At 49.8% G+C, this 27,310-nt stretch overlaps 1 protein-coding gene and 1 long non-coding RNA gene across 24 annotated transcripts in view; both read left to right on the top strand.

The window, feature by feature from the left end:
- Positions 1–27,310, top strand: part of TCF7L2 (transcription factor 7 like 2) — a 181,405-nt gene that overhangs the window by 81,578 nt on the left and 72,517 nt on the right. The window lies entirely within an intron of this gene.
- On the top strand, positions 436–15,781 carry LOC121164141. Its single transcript, XR_005885034.1, has 2 exons — positions 436–861; positions 15,737–15,781. It is a non-coding gene; the product is annotated as an uncharacterized LOC121164141 (long non-coding RNA).

Genomic DNA, 27,310 nt, shown 5'->3' with positions numbered 1-27,310 from the left:
GACTCCAGGACCCACTGCTGGGCACCGCTGCAGCTTTCCCTAGTCTCTGTGGTTCATTGCCACACTGAGGTGGGCTCTTGAAGCCCTCAGCAAATCCCATCACATACCTCCGTTGAGTTTACAGTGGGGCCCAGAACAGCTGCACATAGGTGCCCACCCAATCACCTGATCCAAAGGTGACACTTGGAGATTCAATAGCTCCGAATGGCCGATCACATGGATGGGAGAGAGCTCAGACAGTAGCCATGCTGGGCAGGTTGTGTTGCTGGCATGAGCGCATTTGTGCTGAGCAAACTGCTTCTTGCTTGGATGGCTGTCTGTGGATGCTGTCTTGGCGCTCATGCCCCTTGCATGAGCTCTGACTTTGCCTGGCCGTGCTGTCTGTCCAGTCCCTGGTGTGAGGCTGTTCAGTGCAGTGCACTGGGACCCCCTCTGTTTTCCAGCCTGCATAGCGGATGGGTCAGGCAGGGATCAGATCCATCCTGAGATTGCTTATGGGCGGAGTGAGGTGGGGCACACCATGTCTGAGCTGCTCTCCCTACTCCTGGCAACACACTGCTCAGTGCTCCCATATGGACCCAGGTGTGGGGTGAAGGGGACAGCAGGTGACCACAGGACCCAGGGCCTGCAGCCACCAAGCAGGATGCAGGGGCTCTGCTAGGAAGTGCTGTCTGTGGGCCCACCTCTGACCCAGCTCGAGGACACTTGAGCTATTCTACAGTTTTCCTCCAGCTCTTTCAGACTCCAGGGAGAAGCTGACCCCAAGCAGTAGAGGTGGAAAATCAAATCTATGAGAAATGTTTCGGTGGCAGCAGGGGCCATGGCTGACTAGGAGTGTTTGGGAACAGCCTTTGGGCTTTTGTTTTGTATATTCTACCAAGTGTTCTTGTACACATGCTGTCACTCAACTGTTCTTATACAAATGATATCCAATCAGGTATGCAAAAGGTGGCCATTCGGTTGTTCTCATGCAAATAGTATCCAATCAAGCGTAATCCTGTGCTTGCTGACTAGGGTCACAATGTCCTCCTACAGGCCACCCTTCTGAGGTGCCCCTGGGTTTGGGAGGGTGTGGGAGTGGCACTGGGCGGATGTGTCTCTGTGTCTCTGCCATGTAGAGAGGATCTAAATCGGGGGCTCTGGGCAACCGCCTTTCTGCGTGTGCACTCGTGTGTCTGCACGTGTGTACAAAGTGCCCTCAGCCAGGACCCTCATTTGCAAAAGAAGGAAGTGCTGTGGGTGGAATGCCTTGGTGGCATCTTACCTGACAGCCCACAGAGGCTGCTGCCATCCAGAAAGAAGGCCAGGACCTTAACCCACCGGAGCTGATCGTCTGTCACAAGCGAGAGTCCTGAGAATAAGAACTTTCCAGGCCTTCGCTTTCTAGTGAAAAGGAAATTGTTTCTTCCTCTCTCTCTCTCTCTCTCTTTTTTTTTTTTTTTTTTTTTTTTTTTTGTCATTTCTGGAGCAGGAGCCCGCTTGTTGAAGATCCTGTAGCACACTGGTCCGAGCCGCCCTAAGAGGGAGGTGTGTCCCCAGCGGTCCTCTCCCACAGATACGTCACACAGGGAGGCTTACGTGAGAACAGGCCTGCCTCTGTGGTCAGGGGGAATTCTGAAATTCCTGTTTTCATGTCTTTGGTTTCTCAGTTTTCTTTTCTGGCTCTTGCTTCACCTATTGCCTTTTCACCCTAAAATTTGAACTTTGGTTCCTTGGTACAGGTGCAAAAGCTCAGGTATTCATTGTACTGAATTCTGCCCAGTGTGTTGAATGAGATTCGGACAGTGCAATCCCAGTCACTAAGGAGGGACTGCACCATCTGTCCTCTCTGTGTACCTGTAGCATGTTCTAGAAGTTTTGCTTTCTTAGCTTAGGCATTGGAGGCAACCTGAAGAGTCAGGTTGCTAAGTTCTGAGTGACTTGTTACAACTTATTTGCCCAAGTTGGGTCTTTTTTTTTTTTTTTTTGTCATTAAGATGCCTATTGATGATCAAAGATCCTGTGACTCTGAAGGGCTACACTGGTTTTATCCAAGCTGAGTTCAGTATTTGTACCTAGATGGTAGACTAGAGGATGTCTGCTTAGAGCAGTGTTGAGAAGGTTTCTGAGGATTTCAATGTCAGTACTGCTGCAGAAAGGTCTTGGATGGACTGACGGATTAATATCTGCTGAGAAGGAAGGGAGGAGAGTGAGGGGGCAGGAGAGAATCACCGTCATGTCCGCTTTGCGTCTGTGCTAAGAGTTCAACTGTTCTGGAAAAGTATCAGAAACGGAGCCTCTGCTGGAAGTAGCGGAGCCTCGTCCACTGTCCCTGAAGATGTCACGGTGACCAGAAGTCTTTCCAGTTTGTCATTTCTAACTTTGGCAGGTGCAGTGGCGGGAACCAGGTCTGCTCCCTAGGGAATGCAGCTCGACTGAGGAGCTGAGCTGGCTTAGTGACCTTGCCTTGCCCCACTCTTCCTCTCCCACAGCCATGATGTCTCTTTGCCTGTGACTGACGTGGCCTGGGAACGTGGCATTCGGGCGGGGGGGCTGTGCAGAGCCGGCCCACCTGCAAGTTCTACTACACACAGTTGTATTTGTGATAGTTCTGAACGTGAGACCTCTGACCTCGCGTGTAGTCTCCACATTTCTCCTTCGTTCCCGTTAACAAATGTCTATTTAACAGTGTAGCTGTGGGGCCCAGCTGTGAAGGCGCCACTTGGGCACCAGCATTCCCTGTTCTCCTGCCTGGCAGAATGCTGCCTTCACTTTTCATCCTACTTCCTGCCACTACAGCGGGTGATGGCTTGGGCACTTGGACCCCTGCCATCTGCATTTGACTGCCAGATGGAATTGCTCTTGGCTCAGTCCTGGCTATGGCAGGCAGATGAGGAGTGAACCAGCGCATGGAAAAATCTCTCTGCCTTTTAAATAGAATGAAAACAAATAAATAAATGCCTTTGTAACAATGGCTGGATTAAAAAAAAATCAACATGTTGCTGAAGAGGGTGAAACTTGATTGTAATCTAAACTTTGAGTGCAAGAAGGGTGCTTTCTTTGCTTCCGTCTGAGCCTACCTCTTACCCCGTGATGCCTGTGAGCTGGGGCCTGACGCGAGGCGCAAGCACCACTCTCCTGCCAACAGTCTCGTGGTTGGGTTTGAGAACACGATTTGGAAAAGAAATCCCATGGATGGGCAGTAAGGACATGGGGCGAGCTGGAGCGTGTTTGGACGGCTGTGTGGAATGAGTGAGTGGGCAGGGAGGATGTCTGTCAGGCAGCCGGAGGGCAGGCCATGGGCTGCGGGAAGTGGGCTGGGGCTCCAGGGGTGGCCGGCCAGCGCCGCATCCGGAGGCCAGCAGGGCTGGACTTGGCCCGGTGCCCTGGTGTCTGGATGCCTATGTGAATTTCCTCCGGAGGTTTTCAGTTGGCAAAGCTGAGCCTGCTGGATATGGAGCAAGGGTGTGGTTTATCGGGATCCTGCTGGGTCCGGGCCTGAGATCACAGAGGTCAGAACAGGGGTTAAAGGGGAAGGGGCTGGGACCTCTGACTCCTGGTCACGTGCTGTGTTGGAGGCTCAGCGGCTGCAGGCTCACACACTGCACACCTGGCACTGGCCCCTGTCTGCAGGCCTTTCCCTTGTTTGTCAGGCGTCATCCCTGAATTTCCGCATCAAAAGGGAACCTGGTTTTGCTGACTGAGGAGTTGGGACATGAAAGCAGCAAACCAGGATGATGTCGGATGTTTGCTAAGCACATACTTAGTTCCAAGCACTGTTCTAAGTACTTGATGTAGCCGGCAGGGTTAGTCTTCTCAACACCCCAAGATGCTCTCTTGTTTCCCAGATGAGGACACTGAAGCTCATACAGGGCAGTATGGCATGAGCAGGGCTGCATGGCTGCCAAGTGGGCAAGCCCAGGACCCTGCCCCTGCACTGCAGTTCACACACCAGATTAGGCTGGTGTTGCCCCTGCTGCACCAGGAACCTAGGGGTTCCTTCCTTTCCTAAAATTTTTTGATTGATTCAGAAGGGAGAGAGAGAGAGAGAAGAAACTTTCTCTTCTCAAATGTCCACAACAGCTGGGCTGTGTCAGACTTAAGCCAGGAGCCGAGAATTCCATGTGGATCTCCCGTATGAGTATCAGGAACCTTGACACATACGTGTGTTGATTGACAATACGTTATGATTAATGTTAGTGATTTTTAAGGTTCATGTTGGCTGGTTTATTTTCCATATACCATTCTGCCACAAGCTTTTGTTCATCCGTTTTAACTGTTTTGTAGTATTCTTTTGCACAAATATTCTACGGATTTCCATTTCTGTGTTTTTGGTCATGTAGAAGCAGGGTTTCATGGGTCCTTATTTATTTAAGATTGCAGACTACCACAGCAGCCATCCCGGCCAGGTGCATGTAGGTACCTGTGTAAGACTTTTTCTTTAGGGCTGTTGTCTCTGTGGCTTGTCTAATGGAATCCTTTTTTATTTCACAGTCAGTTCTCTGTTACTGATTTCTAGGAACTGTTTTGTATGTATTGGCATTTTTGTTCTATGTTTTGGAAATGCTTGCTCCTAGTCCGTGATGTTTTAAAGCTTCGTTTAAATAGATTTTTTAAATGTAGGTTTTATATTTTCATGCACCCAGATTGGTCACCATTTTATTTTGGTTCAGATTCTGGGTAGCTGAGAATCTGCAAACACTCCTTGCTGGGACAACAGGCTTGTCTGAGAGCTGCAACTCAAGAAATCGGTCTTTTGTAGGAATCTAAGCCAGGTGGTCAGTTTTAAACTGCAGTTGAAATACGGTTCAGAGCAGCCCGCTGAGAGCCAGATGCAGCTTTCAGTGCAGAAACGTATTCCGGCAAATGTGCAAGCGCGGGGGCAGTGGCAGCTCTTGGTCACATTTTGTCAGTGACTGGGCTCCCGATGCTGGGACGGAGCTGTCTATATTTTGTCTCATTAGTGTTCCTGGCAAGTCCCCCTTGAAGTTGGTGATTTTTATCCCTGTTTTAGAGATAAGAAAACCCCAGTTTAAGAAGTTAGGTAATTTACAAGGCCAGTAGTTAGAGCCAAGATTCCAAACCCAGTCTTCAGGCTAAGAAGATTTGCGTGCTTTGTAGTACAGCCTCGCATCCCGTTGGCAGTCACCTGGAACTCAAGTCCCCATGTTTTTCTGGGCTCAGAGAAAGGTGAGGAAGGAGAGGGGAAGGGCTTGAGATTCAGGAATACAACTGGCAAACCCATAGCGAAGAGGGAAATTCAAAAGGAACCCTTCCATATTTCAGGCAAGTATAAAAGGCTAAAAGCCCAGATCATTGCCTCATGCAGGTCTGATGCTGAGTAATCGCCCTCCCCTGTGGCTGGGGGTGGGGGTTGGAGGTGGGGCCTGGGGAGTCTTGGAAGCTGCTTTTGCCTAAGGAGTTACATTCCAGGGGACTCCGAGGATTTAGGTAACCACAAAAGCCATTTATTTCGAGTACACGGAGATTTCTACCACTTTGATCCCTAATCCATAGCATAATTAATAAATGAAATGTGCTGTAGCACAGGGTTTTTTACAAAGTGTACTTTTAAAATGGCTTTTGGTCTGCCAGGATTCATTTGCCACTTGGAAAAGCATCGTCACATCAGATGGGCAGGTCAGGAGAGGCTGCCTCATGGTAGTCGGCGAGGGCTGTGCCTTGGGGCACGGGGCAGGGCCTTCCCAGCTTGTATGGACTTTGTGTCCCACACTCTGGGAAGCGTGTAGCAGGCAGCACAGAGTCTGGGCCCCAGGTGGGGTCTGCTCGTGGGGCATCTGACGTCAACAGGACATTCACAGCAGACAGGGTGCTGGATTTGGCCAGGCTCCTTGCTGCCGGTTGGTGAGAGGGCCTGGAAGCCATGGATGGCGTGAGAATGCTCGCTGGGTGCCCGACTGGGTGTTTGCCTTGATTTTTTTTTTTCTTTTCTGTCCCACCCTTCCAGCAAACATTTGTTGACTACCGTGAGGAGTCAGACTGGCAGAGTATCAGCAGGCAGGAAGTTTGTTACCTATGGGGTGGGAGGAGCAATTGGATGGAGAGACCCAAACCAGTAAACAAATGAATAAGCTGATATAGTATAAATGACTGAAATAAATAATACCATGACCGCATGCCAGATTCCACATGTGCCGCCACCTCGAATACAAGTGTCCATTTCACAGGTGGGCAAACAGAAGCCCAGAGAGCATGGAGGTGGTGTCATCCTGGGTAACAAGTCAGACATGTTGTCTGTTGGTTTGGTTGACAGCCAAGATCTCATTTCCTGCGCTCTGGTTCTGCCCACAGAGGTGATTTCAGATAGTGGTGGCAGCCATCTGAAGAAGCTGTGAGACCAAGAGGGACCACCCACCAGGGGCTGTTAAGTGTGACCATCCGGGAGTGGCTCCTGAGGGGTAGTGGGATCCGACTGTGGGCAGGTGCTGGAGCTGCGCTAGCTCCTCTAGAAAGACATGAGCGGAAGTTTTGGAAGCTTCTGGCAGGATGGGCCTCAACGGCTGGCTGGAGCCCCTTAACTGGTTCCTCAGGGCCTTCCATGCGAGGGCTGTGCTGTTTCTGGCTTGTGGCATTCATGCAGGCCCTAAAAGCCTCCCTCTATTTTCAGACTCCGATGACCCTAACTGGGGGGTGCAGGATTGAGGGGTGGAGATACTGAGGAGGGAAAGTGGGCGGAGCGGCCTCATCCCAGAACAACTGAGAATCTCCCCTGGAGAGATCGGAGTGCGGGTTTTGGAGTGGGCGAGGGAGGAAAAGGAGGTGAAGCTGGTAGGTTAGAGCGCATGGCTGTGGACAGTTTTGGTAGTCCTCACGTGGACGTCACTCTGGGTGGCCCATTGGTGGGCCCTGCACTTCTGCTTCCCTGTCAGTTTCAATAGGGGGGCTGTGCCTCTCATCTGAGGAATAAGGGGCACAGGGTGGGGTGGGGTTTGATCCACGTGTCTTTTTTTTTTTTTTTGCAAAAGAAAAAGTTCCAGATTTTGGGTCTGGGGCTGAGGGTTGAGTGGGGAGAGAGCTGCGCGCACCTGCATGCGGTGCCTCATGGGCAGAGGTGGGCTTGGGCCGGTGGGAATCCAAGAGCTGCTAGCATGGAGTGTGGTTGGATGGGAGGTGCCTGCTCTGGGGTGCTGCCTTTCCTTCTTTCTCAGCAATGCCTGGGCCTCGTGGATCCTGGAGCCTCACTGCAGACGGTGCCACCCACTCCACTGCCAATCTGCAAACCGGAAGTGCAGCTCCCTGCTTCCTGGGCTCTCCTGAGGCGTCCTGTGCCAGGAGCCTGGGACCCACGAAATTACTGATGACCGCCCCACTCCCGCCAGCCAAAGGCTGGATTGTGGGGCGGGGGTGGCAGAAAGGAAGTTGGGCTAGGGGAGGAGGGAGTTTTGGGGCTGCGGTGTGTACTGTTTGTCAGGTAGCTGCTCTGGTTGGGAGGGAAAATATTGATGTGCTCTTCTTGTTTTGGAGCCTGAAGTTTGGGTTTTTCGGACACATCTGCGGATTTTGAAATGTTTTCCAAGCTACAGTAGGTTTGGGGCGTTGCGGCACCACTGCCTGTGTGTGATTCAGGGGACTATTTCAAGACTCCATAAAAACACGCGGCTTTCAAGGCTGGGCCGCTTGTTTGGGTCCTCCCCCCTCACCTCCCAGCTCCCATCCCCCCCCCCTTTTTTTCTAAACCACCCAAACACTGGTATTCAAAAATATTTTGTTACTTTTCTTGGCACTGTGTTCCAAGAAGGGATTGCAACACGGCCTCATAGTTAGGAGGCAACTTTCTGGCGAACAGGCTAGGGTTGGGGGGAAGGTTTGGAGTTTGAATCAAAAACAGACACCGAAGCTTTAATAAAATAAATGAAGCGGAGCCCTTTCAGCTCACGGCGGCCTGTGTTGGTGCGGGTCAGGGTTTAACGCGCCTAGTGGAAATTGACAGTCTGAGAACTGGGACATAAACAAAAATGTCAGTCCCTGGGAGTCTTGTTCGCTGGACAATGTCTCAATTGTTTCCTTGGTTTTCAAGGCAGCAGGGGAGAGTGGAATATTAACTGTTTACTGCCCAAGGCTGGTTGGGAAATGGCTTGGAGCGGGGCGGGGTTCTTGTGAGGTGGGGAGCAGAAAGCTACAGTTTTGTTTGTTGGTTTAGAAACCACGCAGCACTTCAGGAGATGATAAGAAAGTACAGGCTACTTGCTGCTTAATTACATGTCACTCGGTTCCGATTTTGGTGTGCCATAGCAGAGGTGGGGTGTCTGGTACATATATGTAAGAGGGCCAGCAGGGTGTGTCTTTGTGGGTGTGCATAGCAGCCCTTGCCTGTCGCCTGTGGCCAGGTTTTAAAGATGGCATGTAGGTTATCTATCCAGTGTGGATGTGACGGGTCCAGGAAAGGAAGCCTGATTTTTGATAACAATTTCAAGTTTAGGTTTCCGTAGATAATCCTGTTCATGTTTGTTCTTCTGAAATGTGCCCTTGATGGAATGAAAAAAGCCACTGGTTGGAGGTTTAATAAACAACATTTTTGTTGTGCTTCCCATCAAGAAAGGGGGCCGGGGTGGTAACTTTCTCAGAGAGGGAGGGAGCCGCAGGCATGAAGGAGCACCCGCGTTCCATTCACACTTGAACTTGGTTGATTAGAGAGACAAAGAGAGACAAACAGCACAGCCTGCTGTATCAGCTTTGATCTGGGCAAAGTTCAAAACTCCACTGGTAATTATGTCCTCAGAAGCTCTAAAAGCCTGGGTCTTTACAAAAGCCAAGAAGGAGCCCTCTGCGTCTGGACCCAGCACACTCCACTCACAGCCCCTTTCCTTAGCGTGCTCAAGGAGGGGTCCAGGCTCTGGGGTGAGCTGGGTCCGGACTCCCCCATAAGTGCTTGTCTCCCCCTCCGAGAACGCTCCCTTTTTAACTTCTGAGCAAGAGGTTTGCAGAGGGCTAAAGTCGGCTCCGCTCCTGCTTCCTGTCAGACAGGAAGTCACTTCCTTAGCCAAAATTATAAGCTATGACCAAAAGTCCCCAGCCACACCGAAAAGAGCATGTTTTTCCCAGAAAACTGTGTTTCTAGATGTGGAAGTGCAAATTGGTATGCCGTGTAATCACAGGATGCCCAAAATACAGTGGGAAGGGTGTCGGTGGAATGAGGCTCATGTCTCCAACCCCACACATTGCCTGGGCCCCGTGGCAGGTGTGAAATGGGCAAGCTGCCAGAGCGGGGAGAGGGTATGTGTGTGGGGGGAGGGCGGCTGCCTCAAGGTTCTCGTGCTGCCCTTCCTCGAGGTCTGGGACCTTGAGCCTAGCAGGCAGGAGATACCTTGGGCATCTCACAGGCTCAGGTCTCAGAAAAGCCATGATCATGTCTCAGGCCCTTGGCCCGTGCGCTGAGCGGGCCCCTCCCAAGCATCTCCTTCGTTTCGCCTCCTCCCCTCTACAGAAAAGTTCACTTCCGTGTGGCTTCCCTCAGGAGACAGTCCAATGGTGACTTTTTGGGGGACATGATTTCCCAGGGTTGGCATGTGCCCTCAGTCGCTGGAGTAGGGGCTGGTGGCATTTCTTGGTCCCATCCCCAAGGACTCACGGTGGGTGGCATGGACCCCGAGAGCTCTGTGTTCTCATGGTCACTGTCGCTGAGCAGACCTGCTCTTGTCCCACCGGGGACGCTGGCCAGGTGCTTCCCTGTGCCCTCCTGCGGCCTGAGGGTGCACACAGCTTGCACTCTGCCAGCAAGGTGGCATCCCTGGTGCCCGCCTCCCGTCTGGGCATTACTGAGTGGCTCTGTGATAACTGTGAGTAGGAAGATGTCATGGCCGTAGATCCCTAGGACACTTTAGCTCACATGAGGCTGCAGGAGACCGAAGGCAGTGTCACCCAGAAAATGTGCTCTTCCATTGAGATGAAAGGGCAGTGAATAAGTGTCTGCCTTTTCTCCCTTCCCCCTCTGATGGTTATTGATCCTCCCCCGGAACTGTTCCGTTCATGTTCTGATCTTTCTCTGCACGGAGGGAATTCCCAGTTTGTTAGCTGGCGGATACACTTGCTGCTTAAGAGTTAAAAGTTGGCGATACCTGCCCACTTGAATCTCAGTATATTCACTCTCTTCCCTCTTAAGAGCTGGAAGATGCTTCTCAAAGAATGTCTTTGGTGACTTAGAAGTGAAGAGAGCTTTAGAAGCATGACATGAAGAAATGAGAGGGAAGAGGCAAGCGCCGTCACTCCACAGCTGTCTGTTTTCTTGCTAACAAAGGGCTGGGAGAAGCCTCTGAGTGAACTTGCACTGGGGTGGAGGGAAGGTCGTGGAAGAGTGGAAGTTTACGGGTGTGTCATGGCTGGGCTCGCTGGGCCCTTCTGTCCAGCCCAAATGGCAGTGCTGTGCAAGAAGTGCATTGGAAGGAAATGAGTGCTTCTCACCCACCCAGCCTGGCCCCCGTGGCGTGTTCCACGGCTCTGAGTCTGGAGTTGGCTTCATCAGATGGCCTTCCTCAAGCTCGCTGGTGGTCACCCGGGCCTTCACCCTCCCTTCTTCCACAGCACCTTGCAGCCTCCTCCAATGGAAGCTGCTTGGCACCCGGCTTGTCCTGACCTTGTCTCCGTGTTCCCCAAGCGTGTCCACAGTCCACACGAGCCATGAGACAGTAGACCTCATGGTGTTCCCTGGAAGGCCTTAGCCACAGTCTAACCCTGTGGCAATATGGCTGCACAGTATCCCGATGTATCAGGGTTTGTGGGGAGGATCGGTTTGGCTTTGCTGTCTCTGGTCACATTTCATTCTTGGGTGGTTCTCTTTGGGCCATGCATAGCACTTTTTTTCCCTTCCTTTATTCTTTCTCCTCCCTTTCTCTCCCTTTCCCATTCCTCTCCTCTCCCTTCCTGCCAGGGGTAGGGAGGGCTGAGGTGGCAAGTGCTGGGAGGAACAGATGGGCCAAGAGAAAGTTTAGCCTTTCCAGCCGGAGTGTTTGGTTTTTACCATCTAGGTAAAATTCAACCCAATTAAGGGCTCATTAGGTGTTTTAATAGGCACCGAGTTGTCTAAGCTGCGGAAGGAGTTGAACCAAGACCTTGAGGTCAGGGGTCTGTGGTCTGTTACTGTTCCCCTGGGGTGTCCAGCCCGAGGGACTTTTTGGGGTCTTATTAAGTGAAGGGGTGAGGGTGTTCATTTGAGCTCTTTACTACGAAAACACTGAATAATAATTTGAGTGTGATACTTCTGTCCTGAGAAAGGAACAGCCATAAAGGCAGAGCAAAACCTCTGTTTGCAGGGTCCCCCCTCTATTGCAAGTGCAGTTTGTTAGAGAATCTGTGCGGAGTTCTCACTTTCCGCGAGAGAAGAGCACCGAATGAACTCTCGGCCTGTGCACTTTCATCCCTGTTCTGTCTCCCCCTCTTTGTTCTACAGTGCTCACAAATAGGTCAGGGTTTTTGCTGTGAGGTTACACAGTTCCTGCCATCTCTCTGGGGGTGGCCTTCCCAAGCCAGCCTTCAGGACGCATCTAGAGGCTTTGGAGCCACAGAGCCACGTGTCCCTTGCACTTGGGGTGACAGCATCTGGGAGCGTCAGTGCGGCCTCCAGCAGCACGCTCCGGGAGAGGCACATGCCTGTGTTTGCCCTAAACCTCCCCCTTGGCCACCGTTGGCTTTGGAGCCCCGAACCCTACTGTTTGGCTGCTTCTCTATTGGGCCAAAAAAAGCAGGCTCCTTGCTTCCTCTTAGTTTCTCAAAACAACAGAGCAGTGACATTGTGCTGTTGCAATGGTGGGTGGATGGATTGCTGTGGCTGCCAGGGGTGGGGAAAGGAGAGGCGAGGGGGAACAGGGAGCCGTGAGCTAGGAGCTGTGGACCGAAGGGGGCATGGGGTTCGGCAGCTAGAGGAGACTTGGCAGGGGTGACGTGGGCTGTCTAATCCTCCGGCATCCTGTTCCCCCTCCCCTCCTGACTTGTCTGGCGAGACCCCTTCTGAGGCTCACCCAAGGGACACTGGGGGGTTGAAAAAGAAATAGGAAAAGGAGCCAAGAAAAGAGCAGTGAAAGAGTTTATTTAGAAAAAGGGAAAGGTGCCAAGAGATTTGGTAAATATTAGACTGCAGGACCAAGCACAGGAAAGATGGAGTCGGGAGGATGGGTGTGAGGGTGTGGGTGCGCAGGTGAGTGGGTGCTCTGTAGGGTGGATGGGTGATATGTCACTGGACAGGTTTCGGGGGTTGCTCAAAGGCTGGGGGCTCCTGTGGTCGAAAGGACTGGGGCACTCCCAGGAGCCAGGGGGGAGCCTCTTGGGCCTCTTTGAGAAGGTCTTGCCAGGGGGCCTATGTAGCTGACTGCCAGCTGGAGCCTTCTAAACAAGCAGCAGCCTTTCCTTGCCAGAGCTGCCTGTTCCTGGGTTCTAGGCAGCTGCAAGGACCCCAGAGCCTGTGAGGAGCCAGCCTCCTTGGGGTGGGTGGCAGGGAGGAAGGGCAGGAGGGCCAGGCAAGGGTAGGCCCTGAAGAGTGACCGCAGAGGCATTTCCAAGCAGGAAGACTGGTGAACATTTGAAAGGGGGCAGGAGGCACACATCTGCTTCTATTTTTCTGTTTTCTGCAGGCCAGAGACTGAAGACTTAATAAATTGTATGAAACCCAAGTAAGCACGGATGTTAAAGAACATTAAATAGATGACATAAGTATGCCTACCTGTAACACTTTTATAAGGCACGTGCGTGTGGGTCAGGTTGCTGTAAATGCGCACTCGCAGCAAGGTTTCTTCTAAAGCTCCCTTGTTTGGGCCCTGCCATGGCCCAAAGTCCTGCTGCTCCCGCGCCTCCCGGCTTTCCTTGGCATGCACTGCAGCTGGGCTTGGAAAATGCGATAATGATGCCATAAGTACCCTGTGCAAAAATTGTTTTTTGTTCCAAAACACTGCCAGTTCATGGCACATAAAAGTACCACGGATGCTTCAGCTGATTTTCTTTTTCCCCAAATAAGGCGAGTATTAATGAAGCAGCTGAGGGCCTGGGAAAATATTTTGTCATTCCTTCATGTGAGATTTCTTGTCTTGAGATGGGCCCAGAGATTCCCGCCTCCCCCGCCGGCTTAAGAATAAGTGTCTAGTTCTCTAGTTCAGACTTCTCGTGGAGGAGTAAGCCAGGCAGTCACAGTTGTCCACTGCCACTGTTACCTCCGTTGACCATTGATGAAATTAAATTTCCACTTTGGTGTGACCCAAAGGCACTGTGGAAATGCTGGTGGAATCCTCCCATTTTGCCCAAGGCAAAGTCAAGTCTCACCTGGCTCCCTGACTTAGGGAATTGCAAGCTGGGAAGCTGGACCCAGCAGAGTGCTCTGGTCTTCAGGTACTGTAACTACTCTGGGACCAGCTGTTTCTTCTAGAATCTAGTGTGGCCTGTGTGGCGTTCAGGAGTCAGTGATCACGTGAGGACATGGAAGGCCTGTTTAGTTAGCAGTATGAGATGTGATATCCTGTCAGTATGGGCCAGGGTCAAGGGCAGAGATGAAAAAGTCTCTTCTGTAAGCTGGAGACCTTGTCCCATGTACTCATGCACGAGGTGAGGAGATGTTAGGGAGAGTTCCAGATTTGTCTCCTGGAGTGGAAATAGTTGATCTGCTTCCTGGCTCGCCCTGTCTGGCTTCCTCACTTGCAGCTTTGGGATTTTGTGCTAATGATGTAAGGTAGAGCCCTATTGTACATGTGTACAGGATAGAGCCCTGTGGCTCCCACAGGGTTTGGTTTTCACTCTGAGCTAGCTACCTCCTTGCTGGGTCAGCCCCTGAAGCTATTGATCTCCCAGTTTCCTGTCTTCTCCTACAGGCTGTAGTTAAGCAGCAGTTTCTGTGAGGGTCAGGTGGGCCACCTGGATACAGGGTTGTTCTTCCTAGCTTGATTCACCCACTGTCTAGGAGGTTACTCGCAGTCCTTGGGGTGCATTGCAAATGGTCTTCTGCATCAATACCAGGCTAAGACAGTTACTATTTGTTTCATGTCAGGGCATGAAGGTAAGAGGTAGCTACATAGATACACATATGACTCAAGGGCCATGAGAATGTATTTTTGCAGCACCACATTTTCTAAATTCCAATACATCATCAGTTGTAAGATACGCTTACCTTCTAATAACACATTTTCAGGGAGAACAGAAACATTATTACATGAAATTTGACCATAATCCAGGCTGTGGGAAGCGCTGTGTGTCAGACCTGCTGTTGGCCACACACTGGATAGGATCTCCACAGACTGGATTGTCTTGCCATGCTGACTGAAGTGCAGCCCACAGGCCACTGGGTATGATCTGGTCAGACATCAGTACCTAGAAGATCTTGGGGACCAACTGGGCGAGATTCTGTTGATGCAGAATTTGCATGAATTGCAGGCTTTCACATTCTCTTTGACGGTTAAAAGAAGTGCTCATGTTGAGAGACCACAACAAGACCGGGTTGTTCTAAAGGTTTACCTCTCCCAAGGTACACCATTGGAAATACACCTGCATAACCGTCTTCCCTTTGCGAAGACCTAGGCTGCTTCCTGGATAGGAACAGAGAATGTAACACTGTTCTTGTTATTGGGAAGAATGGGATGCTGTGTGTTAATCTTAGTGTAAGTTGATGCATTTGAATATAGAGTTGAAGTCTAGTTCAAAGAATATGCATTTCTGCTCTGAGCAGTTTTGTATAAACCAGCTAACATATTCCAATTGGACAGTGGTCTGTCCTTTGAGGCCCTTCAACTGAACCCTCCAGAAAAGAGCTTGGAGGATGTCCTCCAGAGGTCTGCAGTTCCAGACCTCAAGGTTTTCATGCAAAGAAAAGAACAGCACCACTGGCAGTTTGGGATGGAAGTGGGTTTATTATCTACAAACCTCTTTGTCCTTCTCCTCCTGTCTTAGATGGTCAGCCCTAGTTTTTGTCTTTGGCCAAGGCTCGCTTGTGAGGCTTCTGAGAGACAGTATATTTTTCTGTTAGATTTCGTGAGAAACAGCGTTAGGCTTGCTATATAATTATGTTTGGATTTCATAGGAACTTTAAATTCCAGGGCAGGAGGAATGAGTCCTGGGCTCAGGCCCAGGGAGCCCTGGAGTCCTTGTCTTATTCTGGCTAGAAACTGGTTGTGTGACCTTGAGTGAGTCTTGGCCCATTTTGCCTCATGTGTCAGAAATTTGAAGAAGACGATAACTGTGGCATCAACGGCGGGGGAGTTGCATATGATCGTCTTTTTAGAAAGGGACAAGATATGTTTTTGGGGCTATGACTACAAAATGGTAAACAGATTAAGAAGAGAGACCCTAGTAGTCTTTGAGAACCATCGCATTTCTTCACTTGTTCTCTGAATCCCTGCATTCTCTTTAAAAACCTCACAGACATTGTGGCAAAAAGGGTTAAACTACCCCCTGCAACACCGTCATCTCATGGATGCTGGTTGAAATTGTGATTACTGCATTTCTGAACCAGCTCCTCACTAGTGCACCTGGGAAGCAGTGGAAGATGGCCCTAGTGCTTGGGCTTCTCTACCCGCATGGGAGACCCAGAGGAAGCCCTGGCTGCTGGCTTACCCCTGATGGTTGTTGCCATTTGGATAGTGAACCAGTGGATGGAAGGTCTTTCTTTCCCTCTTTCTCTAACTTTGGCTTTCAAATAAATGTACTTTTTCTTGTTTTTAAAGAAAATGTTGACAGATTCTTTTCCCTGTGCCCCTCCCCCCCATTGAGAGACTGGATATACAGCTAGTAGTTGGTGATGATGGTTATCAGGAACCCACCCTGAACAAAGTCCATTAGAACAGGGTATTCTTGAGTCTCATGTTCTGCAAATGGCGGAGGTGGACTTTACCTTGGGGATGCCTGACCTGCCATGAGAGGCTTGTGTTCCCTATCTTTTCTTTTCCAGCAACTGTTAGGTAGAAAGGTCTGGAGAATGGGTTGGGTCAGGAGCTCTTAACCTCAGCTGGAGATTGGTGGATCCCAACCATTAACTCAGAAAAACCTTCCAGGGCAGGGTGCTCATTGATTGGCCTTGCTTCAGGTGCCATTTCTGAGCCAATCAGTGAGGCGAAGAGGAGTGGAGGTCATGAAAGGCAGGCTCCTGGTGAATCACGTGCCAAAACACTGAGGGGATAACTGAGACTAGCTTGAAACTAATTCAGGTATGGTTGGTCTAACTGTAAGTAAGCACTATGAAGCTCCTAGCATTTTGTCAGCTGTCTGCCAGATCCCGTGTCCTCCTTTCCCTTGTGTGTGCTGAAGCTATGAGCTGGTCATGGACGCCACCTTCCCATTAACATGTCCTTGGGGTTCTTCCCTGGCTCTTCGCAGTGGCCCGTCTGTGACTCAGGCCTTCTGGTGCAATAGAAGCCTGCAGTATGGGCTGCATGCTGCATTTGTAAAATCATGGGTCCCTGCAGAAGCATCTTTTGTGGTTGGGGTTAAAGCTGAGCTTGTCCAATGGGTACATGGTGAGTGCCATTCTGTACTAAGCTCTTTCCTTCTGTCTTTATGTTTAGTCCCCGTGACTCTGGGGAGTAGATGCTACTGTCCCACACGTGCCATCTAAGCCTCAAGATTTCATTGAAAAGCACCTTCCAGGTGCCTACTACTTGGCATCCAAGAAATACTATGTAAGGGGAATTCTCAGCGAGGGCAGGTTAAAGCTGTGCATGCTGTGGCTACAGCACAGAGCCTGCTTCTTTCTTGACTCAATGCTTGATTGAATTGTCATGCATCTCCCATCCCGCTCATCCATTTAGAGTGCACAGCTCGGGGTTGTAGTATAACCAGGGAATTGTACAACCCACTGAGCCTCCATGTCCACAAGCTGTCAGTCTCTGCTTCTTCCAACAACCCCAGTTCTAGCTGCCTAAAAATGTGTCATCTGTTTCTACAGATTTGCCTATTAAGGACAGCCTGGGTCAGTGAAGCTGTATACTGTGTATGACTACTTAACAAAACAAGAGACTGCTGGCGACATGACCAGCTATCCTTTTGGCCTTGGCCTCTTGGGACTCCGTGCTCTCTGTTTCCTAGGTTCTCTATGCTGTTAGCTATACCACCTCCAGGTTGATGGGGGCTCTTCCCCTGTAGTCCCTGGCACCTCCAAGCTCTGAGGGGATAAGAACTCTGTCCTCACCTCCGTAGAAACTCCTGCCCTGAGAGGCTGTGTGGAGAGGTGTCCTGTGTGGTATTGGGTTGGCTTGTTTCTCACCTCCATACCCTCCTCCCTCCACTGTTCTCCCCTTATTCATGCTGTGAAGGAAGGAATTTCTTTTCTGTCCTGGGCAGCAGCTGTCAGGAATGTTAGCACAGTGTTGGAACTGGGCAGGGGACCAAACCTAGCTGGTGCTTGAACTGAAACAGGCCGAGCTGCAGTGTGAGCTGCCTGCCACGGGCACGTCGGCCTGTTGGCTGGCCTGGCGCTTTGGGAACCCTGAGCATGGGGATGGTGCAAACACCATTGTGCACATGTGGAAGGACTTTGCTGCCGTTGCGACAGGCTGGATTCCTTTGGGTCAGGGAGGGCTCAGGGCTCAGAACTGGAGGTGAGTGGAATGACATGTCCCACCAGTACTGCCAGCAGTGCTTCGCATGGAGAAAGCTCTTCCCATTGCTCCTTTTTGTTTGTTTGTAAAAGATTTATTTATTTATTTGAAAGTTAGAGTTACAGAGAATGACAGCTCTTCCAATTGTTGATTCATTCCCCAAGTGGCCTCCACAACCAGGGTTGAATCACGCTGAAGTCAGGAATTAGAAACTTCACCGGGCACAGGAACCCAAACACATGGATCATCTTCTGCTACTTTGCCCAGATCATTCACAGGGCCAGGGCACAAATCAACACCCCTAAGGTGAGGCTGGCATCACAGGCGGTGGCTTTATGTGCTATGTCACAACACTATCTCCCTTTTCCCTATCCATCGGTATTAATAACTTTGGGGAAGCGCTGGTCTGATAATGTGCTAGCTTCTAAAGACTTAACCAAATGGAAACAACACAAATCTTGGTCATGCTCATGAAGCTGGCGATGAGTTAGGACAAGTTTTTATTGGGGTGAGAGCAGGTGCCATGGTGAGGGTGCTGTCTGCCTTGGTTCTGGCCTCTGCCTCTAGCAGTGTATTTTTCCTGCATGCAAGAGAAGAAAGAAGCTGTGAGCTTCCCCACGTGTCTCACACTGCTCTAAGACCTTTGCTGATTTGTAGGGAGGAATGGGATGGCCACAGATACCCAGGTTCTTAATAAATCTAGAGGTTAACGTGCTAAGGCACAAACCCAGCCCTGGCGTTTCAACAGCTCCAATGCCCGAGGACACAGAGGTGGCAGTGATCCACCCCCAGGGTGTTGGTAGCCAGGTTTGCACAGGGCTGAGCCCTTAGGTCCTGGGGTGTGGCATGGGCCATGTGGCGTTTAGTTCAATTTGGTTTGGTTCTTTTGAGTGAGCATCCTAGTAGGTTGCAGGTGAGCTTCTGCACCCTGATCCTCGGGGACAGATATGCTGGCTTGTCATCTGGGCGTCGTCAGCTCTGGAAGCCTGGACATTCATGATCAGGAAAGAGTTGTAAAGGTTTTCTCGACTCTTCCCTGGAGAAGTGCTTCCTGCTCCTGTTCTCCCAACCTGCAGGACTTCCCTGTGAGTCACCCTGCCAGACTGCCGGGCCCCGCTGCCTTGGGGCCTGGACGGCTCCCAGCGCGAGAAGCCGGCACCGCGTCCAGAAAACAAGCCACACCCCAATGCCTATGACACACTGGAGCGTTTCCCTGTCTGGTGCAGAAGGGCCGTGGTCCTCTGTGGGGCCTGGGGCCCTCCTGTCTGTGTATTTTGCCAGTCACCTGCACGCTGGCCCTGACTGCTGTGTGAGAGGCTGCTAGCACTTGGTGGTTTAGGGAAGGCCAGTGAGAGTGTAGTGGAAAGCACCTCACTTCTGTGGGAATGACCATTATCTTGGGTCTTTTGCCTTCTTGGATTCGGGCAAAACATTCTGGATTTATGAGTGAGACTTGGGCCCAATTTAATATTTTGTACTTTGGATTACTTTCTTTGGGGAGATCAGCGATAAAAACATCGTTGTTCTGCCAACTTGCTGTCGCCAGTCTCCCTACCCGGAGAAAGGGGGTAGGTGAGTTTTCTTATGCGGCTGTTGGCTCTCTGTTATGGATTAGCTGATTGCCAAAAGGCGTGCGATTTTAGAGACCTAACACATCTGGCACTCTTCCTCTACCCCTCCACATCCTATGCTAGTACTGAGCCTGTCCCCGAAGGCACTGGGGATCCCTGCAGGGTTGTGGCTTGGGGCACTAAGGCAGCTTGCTGAAGGCTGCCAGCAAGTCACTCTGGTGCAGGGGGTGTGTTTGCACTGTGCCCTGCCATGGCTGGATCTGCCCACGGTCTCTGTGGAGCACCTGGATTCTGGACTTGGTAGCTGTGTTGCTGCTGCTGCTACTGTAATCCAGGTACTTTGCTGGGCGAGGGCCTGATCCATCCAATACATGCCCCAGGCAACAATGAACTCAGTGGTTTCCAACTGGGGAAATTCTGTCTCCCAGAGAGAGAGCTGGGTCTGATTTGGCTGCCCAAGTTGGCAGGGGCTGCCATGTCACTTATGGGGGAAGAGGCCATGGCTGCTGCCAGGGCAAACTCCTACCACCAGGCATCAATCATCAGCACGTGCCAGGGTGAGAACCCTTGCTTCAAGTGTTTACTGAACGAAGAAGAATATTAACTACAGCATGTAAGACTGGATTTCAGAGACATCCCACATCACAAGGGTGTCTTTTAAGCTTTTTTTTTTAACATTGCCAATTACTTTATGTGCTTAAAAAATGTTAATGTACTATATACTATGCCATATGTAGTATTTTTAAAAGGAAAAAAAAGGAAAGGATTAATTAGAACTATGTAGGCAGGGGGATGGGAAAGCTGGTGGGGCGAAGGACGGCTGCCCGCCCCTGAGTTGTGTTTTGTTTACTAGGATCTGGCAGTGGGTTTAGATCCAACCTGACCAGCACGAGAGAGAGTGAAGTCATTTTGCTTGCATCTCTCAAAATTCTAATTTTCCACTTACCTAGTGGTCTTTTTTTTTTAACCGACTAATTAAACAAATGCTCCCCCCCCCCAAAAAAAAAACACAGGAGAGACCTAACCCAAACCTCATCTTGTTTCTTTCAGAACACCAAAGTTTTGGTTTTGCTTTTTTGTCTCTTTTTTCTTAAAGGTACAGCTCCAGATCACCGTGTAGGATTTTGCATTTTGCTTTGTAAATCTGGTTCTTAAAAGGAACTGTTGACAGTACATCATAGATTTCGTGGCTGCTCCTTGACGCTTCTGGGCAAGTCAATGAAAGGTGTAAATTAAGAAAAGCAAGTGTTTGTGGCTCCCACCTTGACCTTCTGTGATGTTAAATGGCGTTGCTGAAGAGGGCTGTCACTGCTCTTGAAAGCTTGGGAAAATCTACAGCAAGCACTGCCATCGGTCGCCTGGGGGGCACAGGATGTTTGATGTGAAAATTATATGGACACATCTAATTGGCTGTGTTTTCACCCCATCAGATAGCGACTAAAGGGGTGCTTCCCCCCCGCCCCCGCCCACCTTGGTTTCCTAGCTAAATTGTTTAACCTGCATTATAGGCTGTTGACAATTGTATCCCATTGTCGTCCACTGTCTGTCACTGTCCATGGGACCCTGCTGTCTGTGTGTCTGAACATCTGAAACGAGCGGGACATGGTCCCTCCCATCCTTCCCCATCATCTGCGCTCCTCACCCTGGCCCCCGCCCGCGGCCTGTGGAAATGGAAGGTCGGACCGGCCATTTCCCTCTTGTGTGTTTTCCAGAGCTGCGTATTTCCCCCGCACCCCGATAAAGTGTGATCAGAATCGAGACACGAAGCAGTTACACAGATATTAGTGGCGATTACATCAGCTTAGACATCAGTTTAAAAAAATAAAAGCCACAGATTTGTCTGCGGTTGATACAGGTCACTCAGTGAAAGTGTACAAGTTAGTTTCCCCCCCACCCCCAAGTCTGTTTGCAGAATTGTGTAACCATTCCCACAATCTGTTTTTATCATGCCCCAAACAACCTCTGTACCCTAGCTATCATTTCCCATTTTCCTCGCTGTCGCCACGTCCCCCAACCCAGGGCGACTGTCAATCTAGTTTCTGTTGCTGTGGATTTGTCTGTTCTGGGCATTTGGCACATGTGTGACATCATACAGTGAGAAGTTCTCTCTGACTGCTCTCACTTAGTGTAGTGTGTTCAACATTAGTCCGCATTACATCCTATATTGTTACTTTTTATGGCTGAATAATATTCCATTGTAGGAATAGCCCACATTAATTTAAAAGGATTTGTCTTTTTCAAAAAGCAGAGCAACAGAAAGGTTATCTTTCATCATTGTTTTTATTCCCCAAATGACTACTACAGCCGAATCCTGGCCAGGGTGAAACCAGGAGCCAAGAACTCCCATTTGGTTCTCTCATGTGGACATCAGGGGCCCAAGCACTTGAGCCATCTTCTGCTGCTTTCCTACACACATTGGGAAGCTGGATTGGAAGTAGAGCAGCCAGGATTTGAATCAGCACCCCCAAATGAGATTCTGGCATCATAAGTGGAGGCTTGACTCCTGCACCAGAACCCTGGCCCTGGGATATATTACATTTTATTGATTGAATTGATGCTGAACTTCAGAATTCAGGAAGCTTTAGGCTAGTTCCATAGTTGGTTTATGTTTGAAAAACATTAATATTGTTGACCATTACGCAGCCAAGGTTTCTGAGTGTGTACGTAGCACGCATATGGCAGTGGTGGATCCATCCCAGAGCCTTACCAGATCTAGAATGGATTAAGGTTGCCCAAGGGGTCAGGAGCCCTCCGACACACTGAGCACTTCAGCTCAGCAATGCCAGAAATCCTCTGTGCTTTGGCTTCCTGTAGGTGTGCCAAGGTTGAAGGCATTCTGTCCCATGCCTTGCTCTTCATCTTGGAAGCTAAGACAGTCCCGCTTCCGTGGCTCCCAGAGGATGGTGGTTGGGAGCCCTTCTGTGTTTCGTTTTCTTCCTCTGCTTCAGTTGAGGCTGTTGTGTTTGCCTCTTGTAACTGCTCAGCGGCCCAGGTGTGCTTGCACTCAGAAGATAGAAAGATGCTGCACTGGCTCCTGCCCGCATGGCGGTGGACGCGGCTGGGGGCAGTTTCTGCACTCTGAGTAGACTCGGAGTCTGCACTCAGCTCTGATCAAGGCTTCCTGGGATGTTTGCAGCATGAATATGCTCCAAGGAGAAACTTTTCGAGGAAGAGTGGAATTCTTTAGTGGTTGTTCCTGCTAGACTGCATGGATGGAGCTGGTTATCACCTTACACAATGGAAAAGGGACCTCCGGGGTGTGCCAGGACTTGGAAGTTTACTCAGCATGTTCCCTACTCAACAGTCCTCTGTCCATCACTGTTGCCTGAAGGGTATGGGCTGTGAGGGCTAGGGGATCGCCTCAGCCCTCATGTTAGGTCTGCAGGACCCGAGGGGAGCACTTTCTGCTGGGTTTTACATTCTGTTGAATTGTCTCCTAGCAGCCAAGTAAGAGTGCAAGGTCCCGGAGCCTCAGCTGGGCAGGTACCAACACATCTTTAACTGATGGGAAGAAAGGGCAGGAAGAAGAGGTGGACGCCTGCAGTTCATGGATGGTGGTCTTAGTGCCTTACGGATTCACAACCACTCATACCCACTACCACACAAGACATCTTGTTAGCCTGATCTTTCCCCACAGCCGTTTAAATGTTTAGAGTTGAAGGAGATAGTCCCCTGAGGCTTGGGTGGCACAGAGTCTTGTTCTCCTGCTCCAGCTAAGAAGCCACCGGTACCAAGCTACTGAGAGCAGCCGGCCTAGGTCGGTCAGGCCTTGGCAAGAAGCCTGCACTTCTGGCCTCAGTGCCATGACAGGGCGGTCACAGATGTCCCTGCCCTCTGCTGTTGACAGTGGCTGAAACTGTCTACCGCCGGGTTTGATATTAGTGGGGTTCATCCTAGGGGGTGGGTACATCTTGGAATGGAGAGTGTTAGTGAATGACACTGTCCCCAGGTTTTCTGTTGCATACTCACACTGAGCCTGACTCAGGCCATCAATCGTTTCTGAGTATTTGTGGCCTTCCAGGGTGATTCCTTCTTTCCTAATGTCTGGTCAGTATTTTTTCTTTTTTACTGAATCCATTCAGTTGAATACATTTTTATGGGATTAATTTAGCATCTGTGGAACAGCTCAACCCAAAACTGTTTGTTTTCATAAACACCCAGGAAGGTTTAAATAACATTTTCACATAAATTAGCCTTTGTTTGCACAACCATTCAGTTATTGCACCATGCAGGCCCTCTGGAGTTTGATGTTGTCAGGGAACACATTAGCAGAAAATAGTATGGGATTATCTAATGCTAATAATTGGTTAGTAGACATGAGAAAAGAGGAAAAGTAATTGGGGTTCCTGTGGCTAACAAGATGTGAATTATGAAAACATTTCCAGGGTTGTTCTAGAAACCTGTTATTTGCATTTTAAAACACTTGATTCCACTTGAGAGAGGGGGTGAGGAAGCAGTTGATCCACCAGCAAAGCAGTGTCAGTTTCCTCCACTGTAAGGAGAGCCCCACCCCCACCAGCTCCTCCATGGGAGCAGGTTGGGGTCCTTAGTTTTGTTTCATTTAAAGGTGTGTGTGTGTGTGTGTGTGTGTGTGTGTGTGTGTGTGTGTGTGTGTGTATTATCAAAAAGAGAAATCAAATTTATAGAGAGAAGGAGAAGCAGAAAGATCTCTCCCCTGGTTCGCGCCCCCCAAATGCCTCAACAGCCAGAGCTGAGCCCATCCAGAGCCAGAAGCCAGGGATTTGTGCTGGGTCTCCTGCATGGGTGCAGGGTCCCCAGGTTTTCAGCCATCCTCTATTGCTTTCCCAGGCTACAAGCAGGGATCTGGATGGGAAGTGGAGCCCATATGAAATCCCCGCACATGCAAGGCGAGAATTTAGCCATTGAGCCATCACAGCGGGTGCGAGATTGGGTTTTAAGAAGATTGTTGGAGGCCCAGCGGCGTGGCCTAACAGCTAAAGTCCTCTCCTTGAACACTCCCGGGATCCCATATGGGTGCGGGTTCTGATCCCGGCAGCTCCACTTCCCATCCAGATCCCAGCTTGTGGCCTGGGAGGGCAGTCGAGGACGGCCCAAGGCTTTGGGACCCTGCACCCGTGTGGGAGACCCGGAAGAGGTTCCTGGTTCCTGGCTTTGGATCGGTGCACTACTGACTGTTGCAGTCACTTGGGTAGTGAATCAGTGGACGGAAGATCTTCCTCTCTGTCTCTCCTCCTCCTCTCTGTATATCTGACTTTGTAATAAAAAGAAGATTGCTGACCCATTTAGACCTTCTTCCAGGTTTGGGCTCCATGGGTCTGCACAGTGCTGTTCCCAGTATGTGACACGACTCTGCCTCGTGTTAGCAGAGCTCGGTCCAGAAGTAACCTGTCGTTGTTGGACCCTGGCATAGTTTGCGTTGCTGATCATTGCCGATCAGGCAAGGGGGTGCAGTGCTTCCTGCCTCCAAAATAGACAGCATGAGGTCTTTCATTAGTCTCTGTTTATGTTTTGGATTTAAAAAAAATCATTTTACTTGAAAGAATTACAGGGAAAGAGAGAGAGATTTTCATCCACTGGTTCATGCTCCAAATGGCTAGAGCTGGCCCAGACTGAAGCCAGGAAGCAGGAGTTTCATCTGCGTCTCCCATTAGGTGGCAGGGATCCAAGCATGAGCCATCCTCCACTCTTTTCCCAAGCCATAAGCAGAGAGCTGGATTTGAAGTGAAGTGACCTAGACACAAAGTGGCGACCATATGGGATGCTGATGTTAAAGGCACTGGCTTACCAGCTGCATCACGATGCTGGCCCCAACAGAATGGATTTTATGAGCTTGTTGGCATCTTGGGTGTCTGAGAAGACTGCCCAGCTCAGCACATAGACTGCAGTGTCCATGGATATGGCTTTGTGGTCATAGGAGAAACTTCACCTTGCACCTGTTTGAGTCACGGTGAACCTCAGGGATGTCACAGAAAACAGATGCCAGCAAGGCCCTGGCATCGGCCAGTGTATCCGTGCGGGGGATTTTATTTAACCTTCCAGCTTGGCACCTGAGAACTGTATTTTTTCCTTGTTTATTTTGTGTATGCCTTGACTCCTGTCACATGTCTGGATAGTATTAAAGTGAATCACTTTACTTTCTTACCTTCATGCCAAAACCTTTAGGGTTTCAAGCCCTGACCTTTCAGTGTTGATGTTAGTTAGAAACTAAAAGTATCTCCTTTATGCAAAATTATTCAAATAACTCTAACTCTTATTAAAAAGCTGATTTGTACCCAAGTTTCCTTCATTGTTTGTGTGATGCCATATTTTCAACTTCTCTGTATTTGTCAGCAGTCCTGCCTGCCTCTCCAGCCCCCTGGCCCATAGGGGGAAAGATGCAGATCAGCATAGTTTTGATTTAAGCAATCAGTGTGTTTTGAATGATGCTACAAATTCCCTTCATGATGCTTTATCCTGGAAATGTTTTTCTTTGGCTATGAAAGCCATGTATCTTGTAACAATAATCTTTCTTGCCTGTTACCCTTGCACATACCCTCTTATTATATAATAGCCACACCCAGGAAACTTGGTGCGTTACCTCTGGTCTTAGAGACTTGGACCTAATGAATGTTTTCCTGTGTCTACCAGCCCTGCAGAATGGGAGCCTGTTGGAGGACACCTGAGGGATCCCCCAGCTGCCAGCTGCGTAATGTGACACACAGAGTCCCCAGCAGTCAGGCCACACAACTGGTTAGCAGTGGGGACAGTGGCAGGGAGGTGAAGGTTCCTCTCATCTGTCTGAGCTTCCGATGAGTGGGGTGAGGACCCCAGGGAGGGGAGTGTGAAGGAGTACTGAGCACAAGTCCCTCAGTACCCATGCTCGCTTGCTGTGTCTGGTTCCTTGTCTCTCTCTCCCTAAGTCAAGGTCGTTGGAGCCCAGGTAAACTTCATCAACATCCCTGGTGACTCCAGCTGGCTCAGAGCAGGCAGGCTAAGTGACATGGGTAGAGGGAGGGTAGCAGGTGTAGCCTTGATGACCTAGACTTGCTGGCTATAGGACGTTGACCTCCGTTCTCGTGTATCTCTCCCTGCCTGAATGGATATGTAGGCGTGTGTGTGTGTGTGTGCACACGCATGTGTATGCAGTCTTGTCATTCACACATGCTACTTTGCTGAAAAATGATGTGAAACAAAAAATTGCATACGTTTGCCATGTGAGTGAAGGCATCCTCGTTTGGGAAAGAATCGGATTTGTTTACACTTGCCTTTAGAGATAAAAACGGTGCTTGTTTGGGACCCTCGATTACACTCTCTTGGCCTCTGCTTTGCCGTTGGAATGACATTTGCAGTGTTATTAGTCTCCATCAAAGCTACGTCACCTTCAGAGATAGGAATTACGGTTCTTAAGGCTGGTCAGCAGGATCTGGAAGTATGTTGAGTCTCTCTACGCTCCTCCAAGGGCATGTGGGTTTGCTTGTTGCCATGTTTGAGTGGTGGCTTTTGTCTATTGGTTATTAAGTGTCATTGTTTGTACACATATGTGATAAAGAAATATGAGATGAGAGAAGTATGAGGACTTTTCCCTCTCAGTAATTAAAAATGTTGCCATATTACCGGTTTGACTTTTGGGCAGAATGCCTCTTTCATTGTCTCTCTTTCATTTTTCGCTATCTAAAAGATAAATATTTTGAAAAGAAAATTCTCCAACAGTGTGCCTGAAATCCTGAATTCCTAGTATTTAAAATCTGGACTTTCATTTTAGCTCTTGTCTGGCTGTGTGTTCCAAGACTGGAACTGTAATGTCTAGATTTAGGGGGTAGGGAAAAAAATGTGAAGGAAGAATTAGATTGTGTGGTTTCTAAGACTCACGCCGATTTTGATTTATTTCGGAGACTCTTGGTAATCTTATCTGAGTTGTTGGGAAGGAGAAAATACATGAAAAATGTATAAGGGTTCTCCAGAGCCAACAGTGTGTGAGTGTGTGTGTGTGTGTGTGTGTGTGTGTGTGTGTGTGTGTGTGTGTATCAGGAGACTGTATAAAAAATCAAGAACACAGCTATAGACACTGAGGAGATGCCAGAACTGCAGTTGGCAAGTTAGAGACTCGGGGGAGACTCTAGTCCAAGTCCATGGCCTGAAAATCAGGAAAGATGATGGGAATCTGCTCCCAAAGGTGGTCTCAAGACCCAGGGATGTTTTCAAGTTCAATGGCTGAAAGCATGTCCCAGCTTGAAGAATGGGGGCGGGGGAGTTCACCCTTGTTTGGGGCCTGAGCATCAG

Source organism: Ochotona curzoniae, unplaced genomic scaffold (assembly GCF_017591425.1).
Source record: "Ochotona curzoniae isolate NIBS_2020 unplaced genomic scaffold, NIBS_Ocur_1.0 contig_66, whole genome shotgun sequence".
In the NCBI taxonomy this organism is placed as follows: Eukaryota; Metazoa; Chordata; class Mammalia; order Lagomorpha; family Ochotonidae; genus Ochotona; species Ochotona curzoniae.
This window is presented reverse-complemented; position numbering and strand designations above follow the sequence as displayed.